This window comes from Eriocheir sinensis, unplaced genomic scaffold (genome assembly GCF_024679095.1).
Source record: "Eriocheir sinensis breed Jianghai 21 unplaced genomic scaffold, ASM2467909v1 Scaffold371, whole genome shotgun sequence".
Taxonomy (NCBI): domain Eukaryota; kingdom Metazoa; phylum Arthropoda; class Malacostraca; order Decapoda; family Varunidae; genus Eriocheir; species Eriocheir sinensis.
In genome coordinates, this window is record NW_026111689.1 from 94,767 (window position 1) to 102,912 (window position 8,146).

Sequence of the window (8,146 nt, forward strand, 5' to 3'; positions counted from 1 at the left end):
GACAGAAATTAAGGCTGTCGATGTGATGAACGATTGGGTGGTGTGTGAATAGAGGTGTAGGTATGACCTCACACACACACACACACACACACACACACACACACACACACACACACACACACACACACACCATCCCCACACTGATTTATCTTGTGTTATATAAGGTCAAGTTAAGAAGCATCAATGTGACTATTAATACTGTTTCACTGGTCTAGAGTCGTGCCAAATAAACAAAGTATATAAAGTATCAAAATACCTAATATATGAAGTACACAAATCCGACCAGATTCCCAACACAGTCACGCTGCACAGACATCAACTGGAAAATAGTATCAAAGTGACTCTTAATACTGGTCCGCTGGTCTTATGTAGTGTCATATTAACAAAGTAAAGTATTAAAGTACCTAATTTATGAAGGATATAAATGTGAGCAGATTCCTGGACACAGTCACACTACAGAGACAGACAGAGTTCATTGACCACAGTTTCCATAAAATTTAAAATACGTATATGCTAAAAGCTTCACTATTTTTTTTTTTTTACATTAAAGGAATTTTTACAGTAAAGGAAGCAGCTCAAGCGCACCAAAAGAAAGTGAAGAGAAAAAGCCCTTAATCGATGCTCCTATAAAGAGAAAAATAAAGAGTGGCCAAAAGAGGTCAATTTCGGGTGGAGGTGCCTTGATACTCTCCTCTTGAAAGAGTTCAAGTCGAATACATATAAAACCCTCTTAAAGTCATTCAAGTTGACAATTCTCGTGTAATCTGGTACGAAACACGGCACACAGAAATCGACGAAAACTAGCAAACAAAAACGAAACAAAACAAAACATAAATCAAGTCTAACATAGTGACTCCTAATACTGGCTAGCGGGTTATGTAGTGTGAAATAAACAAAGTATCATGCGAATAATTTATGAAGGACACAAATGCGAACAGATTCCTCCGACCCAGTCACGTAAAACAGACATAAGGAGTAAAATGGACAACAAATGGACGACACTCGATCACCTGAAATAGACATCAAGTAAATGGACGACACTCGATCACCTGAAATAGACATCAGGAGTAAATAGACGACACTCGATCACCTGAAATAGACATCAGGAGTAAAATGGACGACACTCGATCACCTGAAATAGACATCAGGAGTAAAATGGACGACACTCGATCACCTGAAATAGACATCAGGAGTAAAATGGACGACACTCGATCACCTGAAATAGACATCAGGAGTAAAATGGACGACACTCGATCACCTGAAATAGACATCAGGGAGTAAAATGGCCGACACTCTATCACCTGAAATAGACATCTGGAGTAAATTGATCGACACTCGATCACCTGAAATAGACATCAGGAGTAAAATGGACGACACTCGATCACCTGAAATAGACATCAGGAGTAAATAGACGACACTCGATCACCTGAAATAGACATCAGGAGTAAATAGACGACACTCGATCACCTGAAATAGACATCAGGAGTAAAATGGACGACACTCGATCACCTGAAATAGACATCAGGAGTAAATAGACGACACTCGATCACCTGAAATAGACATCAGGAGTAAAATGGACGACACTCGATCACCTGAAATATACATAGGTTGTAAAATGGACGACACTCGATCACCTGAAATAGACATCAGGAGTAAATAGACGACACTCGATCACCTGAAATCAATATGCATTCAGAACTGCCGCTGTAAATCATCACCAGCAGACCAAACTATTCTTATAAACTATTCTTATAATCCTCTTGTCCCTTAACGAACTAATGAACCGCTGATGAGATTAGAAGGAAAAAATGTAAGCTGTCAAAAGTCCTAAATTAACACTTATGAAATTATTACATGAAGAACTACGATTTTGACTAGTTTTCCGATGTACTCTGTGTGAAGTAATATGTAGTTTGGTGTGTGTGTGTGTGTGTGTGTGTGTGTGTGTGTGTGTGTGTGTGTGTGTGTGTGTGTGTGTGTGTGTGTGTGTGTGTGTGTGTGTGTGTGTTTTACAGAAAGAAAGCAGCTCTAGTGGAACAAAAAAAAACAAAAAACCCTGTTAAACACGGCACATATGAAAAAAGAAAATATAAATGAGTGTGTTTGGGAGTGTGTGGGTGTATGTATGAGTGTGTGTGTGTGTGTGTGTGTGTGTGTGTGTGTGTGTGTGTGTGTGTGTGTGTGTGTGTGTGTTTTCTTACAAAAAAGGAGAAAGCTCAAGGGCACAAAAAAGGAAACAATAATAAAAAAAAGCCCGCTACTCGCTGCTCCTAAAAAGAATCCAAAGAAGTGGCCGAAAGAAGGGTCAATTTCGGGAGAACTCACACTACTGCAGCCGTTCATTTCGTGGTACATTGCATATTAGTCCAAGTCTAGCCCAGGATGCCCCAGCACCAGCAGCACCGACACCCCCAGCACGGGACGATACAGCCAGTCACGCAGCCCTCAAATATTTATCCGTCTGGCAGCCACGCATTCGTCCGGTAAAATTAGAGTTGCCCGGTACGTCATAACTGTCACCTCTGCTATATATATTGGACGTGACAGGCATCTCTCTCTCTCTCTCTCTCTCTCTCTCTCTCTCTCTCTCTCTCTCTCTCTCTCTCTCCTGATTACGGATTCACTACAAACACACATTTTCATACAACATTTCGGGGCCTGGTGATAAATTTGAATATGATTGTAATGAACAGGATTATTGATATTATTATTGTTTTTTTTAATTAGTTGGTTGAGTTGAGTGGTTTTTTTTTTATTGTTAGTAAACTGAGGCTGACTGCTCTTGTGGTTGAAGGCTATTTAGCTATCCGTCTATCTCTTTATTTAATTGTCTTTTATTTTGATTCACTGTTGAAAGGCATTTTATTACGACTTCTCTCGTGTTGAAATCCTTTTTTTTATCTTTATTTATTTATTTAATTATCGGTTTTATTTGTTGTATGTACCGATTTTCATTTTTTTATTTATATTTATTGTAGAAAGGCTTTGTATTTATTGCAGATTGAGGCACATTTTCTTTTGTGTTGAAAGGCTTTATGTTCATCCATTTATCTAATTATTTATCTTATTTATTTTATTGTTTTTTTTCATTTATTTATTGTTGGAAGGATTTGCATTTCTAGCAGATCGAGGCACGCCCCTCTTGTGTTGATTATCTGATTTATCTTATTAATTTTTTTTTTATATTTTAATTATTGTTGATAGACTTTGTATTTCTAGCAGGTCGAGGCACACTTCCCTTGGGTTGAAAGGCTTTAAAAGAGACGGTGAGGATAACGCTTGAAATAACACAGAGTACGCGGAAGAAATCTACCCAATGCAAGACAACCTAACACACAAGACTAAGGACAAGTAGCACAGTCCATCACAGTGGCTCTGTAATCGCCCGAACCAAACTCTTCAGTCTTCCACACTCCACAACGGTTAGGTTTTCGACGCAACACCAGAAACACAAAATTTCACACGGTTTCCTCTAATTTCTTAACCTAAACATGAACATAAACACTATACAAGGAATTTTGAAGTCTTTGGTATTGGTTTGGAGCACCAACCATCATGGCGAACTGTGAAAGTGGCTAAATCCATAATGAGCCTTTTACACCATCAAGACTTGTCCTCATCAACAAAGGCGCCGAAGCAGTGCAATACTTATTATATATACATTTGCTTACGAAGAAAGAGAGCTACTCAACACCACAGGACAGCCAGCGCAAGAATTTAGTCCTTTTTCAAGAAGATGCGATACTACTCACTTTTGGAGACTTCCTTTGACCATCAGATGTAGGTTTACCTGGAAAGAAAGAATACAGTCATTAATGAAGAAGACTCAAAACTTTAAGTATGTCGAATTTAATCACGATAGCAACACTCCTCGAATTTTTCAACCCACCGTTGTATATATTCAGTTATAAATTAGAGGAGAAGGAGGATGGGAAGGGAAAGGCAGAAAAGTAGGGGGAGAAAGAGGGAGTGGAGGTCGATGAGAGGGAGGAGGAGGAAGAACACAAAGGAAGAACAAACAACAGCAGACCTGCTGGTCAAGCTACCATATCATCAAGGTGGAAGATGAAGGACAGCAAACCATCCTCCAGCCAAAGCTGAGGAAAGAAAAGAACCAGCATATAAGAGAGGACAAAGAGGAGGAAAGAGGGGAGGTGATGTTCTCATGTTCTTATGTAAAACCCGGTTAATCTTGTCTGTGGCCTTGGGAAATGGTTGTAATGGAGGCCCGATACGTTTAAAAGTATGGACCAACATCTCAAACCAGTCTTATGTACCATCAAGCCTTATCATCCTCCTCCTCCTTCTCATTTTGTCATTTTCTTCTCCTTTCCTCCATTCATACTTTATCATCATTTACTGTTTTCTTCATCCTTGTCCATTTCTCCATCCTCTTCCCTTCTTCCTCTTCTTCTTCCTTCCCTCTAATCTTCCTTTTCTTACAGTAACAGTTCAGTAACACACACACGCCGAACCTATGCAGTACTTTCCCTTCCACTCTGTTATACCCAATCCAGTGCAGCTGCCAGTCACGCGTGCCAGCCGTGGAAAGGGAAAGAATGAGCCTGTCCCATAAAGAGCAAGCTCCTCTCGTTGTTCTTCACATTCAACTCACTCCTGCAACTAACGTCCCTATTCGTAGAGGTTCGCCGCTCCTTTCCCAGCTTCCTGCCGCCCGTAAAGCCCTCTGGTCTGACTCTCTATACAGGTCGCGGAATAAAGGGAAGGAGAGTCAGGGATGGGGTGGAAAGGGAGAAAATAAATAGAGGAAACAGTAGTAGTAGTAGTAATAGTAGTAGTAGTAGTAGTAGTAGTAGTAGTAGTAGTAGTAGTAGTAGTAGTAGTAGTAGTAGTAGTAGTAGTAGTAGTAGTAGTAGTAGTAGTAGTAGTAGTAATAAGCGAACAGAGTTGGGGCTAATGACCTCCAAGGTATGGTGCCCTCCATGATTATGTGTCGGGAAAATAAACATGGGTGGAGGTATCATTTATGTAGTAGTAGTAGTAGTAGTAGTAGTAGTAGCAGTCCACAGAAGAAACGAACAAGAGAAGAACAGAGCATATGAAGAAAGAATACAGAATGTGGACCAGGGCTCCTTCACCCCGGTAGTATTCACGACGGCAGGAGGGATGGGACCAAGGGCGCAGAGCTTCTACGCAAGACTCGCCGAAACACTGGCGGATAAGAAACAGCAGCCAAGAAGCAGTGTGGTCGCCTGGATGAGATGCAGGCTGTCCTTCTCCCTCCTGAGGGCAGCCTTGGTCTGCCTGAGAGGAACCAGGTCACCTGCACCCAAAACCACCCGCATTGCTGACCTGGGCTTTGAGGCGACGGTGGTTGATAGTCGTATCAACCACAAGCTCTGTTAACAAAAATAAAATGTTTAGTAAAGTTTGTAATATTAAATAAAGATGGTTGTCGGCCACAGTCATTGGCGGGGTGGGGCCAATGAATTGCTTTGTGAAAGGATATGAGAAAATATACCGCTCACAACGCAACTCTAATAGATGGAGGCCCGTTAAAAAAAAAAGTAGCAGTAGTAGTAGTAGAAGTAGTAGTAGTAGTAGTAGTAGCAGTAGTAGTAGTAGTAGTAGTAGTAGTAGTAGTAGTAGTAGTAGTAGTAGTAGTAGTAGTAGTAGTAGTAGTAGTAGCAGTAGTAGTAGTAGTAGTAGTAGCAGTAGTAGTAGTAGTAGTAGTAGTAGTAGTAGTAGTAGTAGTAGAGGTATATAAGAAGGAGTACGTGGGAGACAAAATAGCTGAATGGGTGAAGGAAATATAAGCTTTGTCTGCCATTGCCAAGACTGAGCCACACGCTGCCTATTCAGCGTACACCCACGGCATCCAACATCGGTGGACGTTCCTGATGCGCACCATCCCCGGCATCAGTCCACTCCTCCGACCACTGGAAAATGCCGTCAAGAATGTATTCTTGCCGCTGGTAATCTCATGCTTTGGGGGAGGAAGAGGGATATGCTGCACTCCCCCAAGACTGGGTGGGATGGGGATCACCAACGCTGAGAAGCTGGCAGATAAGGAGAACTAAAACTCCATCAGCCTTACCAGGTCACTCATCAACAGGATCATCGCTCAGGAGGCAGAGGAGGGCGAGATAGACCAAACAGAAATAAGAGATATTAAAGAAAATCTCAGAAGAAAGGCAACAGGCCCAAAAAAGACGAGCTGGACCGTCTTACACACCACCTGTCCACAGAAATGGGTAGAAAAATACACACAGCACAGGAGGCAGGCGCCTCTAACTGGCTAACGTCATTACCAATCAGAGCAAAAGGCTTCAGCCTCAACAAACAAGAATTTGTCGACGCCATTGCTCTGAGATATGGCTGGCCGATTGAGGGACTGCCTGATCTCTGTGCATGTGGATCACCAAAATGATGTCACCCACACCATGACATGTAAAAAAGGAGGCTTCGTCTGTATTCGACACGATGAAGTGAGGGATCTGACAGCCAGCATGCTTGGGGAGGTATGCCAAGACGTCACTACCGAGCCGGCACTGCTTCCCCTGGACGGCGAACACCTTCGGTACAGGACAGCCAATACCTCCTGGGAGGCACGGGTTGATGGGTGCCCGCGGATTCTGGGTGCGCGGACAGCGGGCGTTCATGGACATCCGCATATTCGACCAGATGGCTGCCTGTCACCGTGAGCTGCCCTGCAAGCCGCCCACCACAGGAACGAGCAGGAGAGGAACAAGGGCATACGGTGAAAGAATCCAACATGTGGATCAGGGCAGCTTCACCCCTCGTCTTCACCACATCCGGCGGATGGGTCCCAGGGTCCAATGCTTCTACACACGCCTCATGAACTAATCTCAGAAAAGAAGCAACAGCCAAGGAGCCACGTTGTCGCCTGGATGAGGTGTCGCCTCGTTCTCCTGCTCAGGTCGGCCATCCTATGTCTCAGGGCACCAGACACTGGCCCCAAAGCCACCACCATCTCCAATATGGACTATGAAGCCACAGTGGTGGAAGGACATTAGGGTGGGGTCAGGAGTGACTTGAGTAGGGAAGGAAAGGGGATCTAGACGTAATAGATGATAGGTGATTTAGTGTCAGGTAGTATTAGCGATATGGTTGGATGCCACAGTCATTAGCGAACAGAGTTGGGGCTAATGACCTGTTATGGAGCCCTCCATGATATGTGTCAGGAGAAAATAAACATGGGTGGAGGTATCATTTATGTAGTAGTAGTAGTAGTAGTAGTAGTAGTAGTAGTAGTAGTAGTAGCAGTAGTAGCAGTAGTAGTAGTGGTAGTAGTAGTAGTAGTAGTCTTTCCTTTTCCGTGCACTCAGCACAGTTGGAAGGTCATTTCATGCCATTTCAGAGTGGCTGAGAGGCAGAAGAACTGCTGTGTGTGTGTGTGTGTGTGTTTGTGTGTGTGTGTGTGTGTGTGTGTGTGTGTGTGTGTGTGTGTAAGTTCTGAATAACATCTGTCTTAGCTCTCTCTCTCTCTCTCTCTCTCTCTCTCTCTCTCTCTCTCTCTCTCTCTCTCTCTCTCTCTCTCTATCTCTCTCTCTCTGAGGGAAAATGACTAGGTGACCTCACAGAAGCCCAGCTATCGCTCCCCTATCACGGCCGCCACCTGGGCCACTCGCTGATCGTCAACCTGTATTACTGAGACCATTCTTCACTTTAACTTGTGCTCCCATTCTCTTCCTTTAACGGATGAAAGTGCTGGTACAGGGTATACAGACTTGGGTATTCTGAAGCAAGCAAATGCGATACTTGAAGAAATAAAATAAAAATAAGGACAGTATAATTATGATGTTAATGAACATTATGACCATGCCGCAGAAACTTTTAGAGGAAGTGGCGTCATTGTGACAAAAGACGGACAACGACACTTAGGTGCAGTGATCGGGACAGAGGTATATAAGAAGGAGTACGAGGGAGACAAAGTAGCTGAATGGGTGAAGGAAATAGAAGCTTTGTCTGCCATTGCCAAGACTGAGCCACACGCTGCCTATTCAGCGTACAATCCAACATCGGTGGACGTTCTCTCTCTCACCATCCCTCTCATCAGTCCTCTCTCCGACCACTGGAAAATGCCGTCAAGAATGTATTCTTGCCGGCGCTGGTGAAATATCATGCTTTGGGGGAGGAAGAGAGGGATATGCTAGCACTTCCC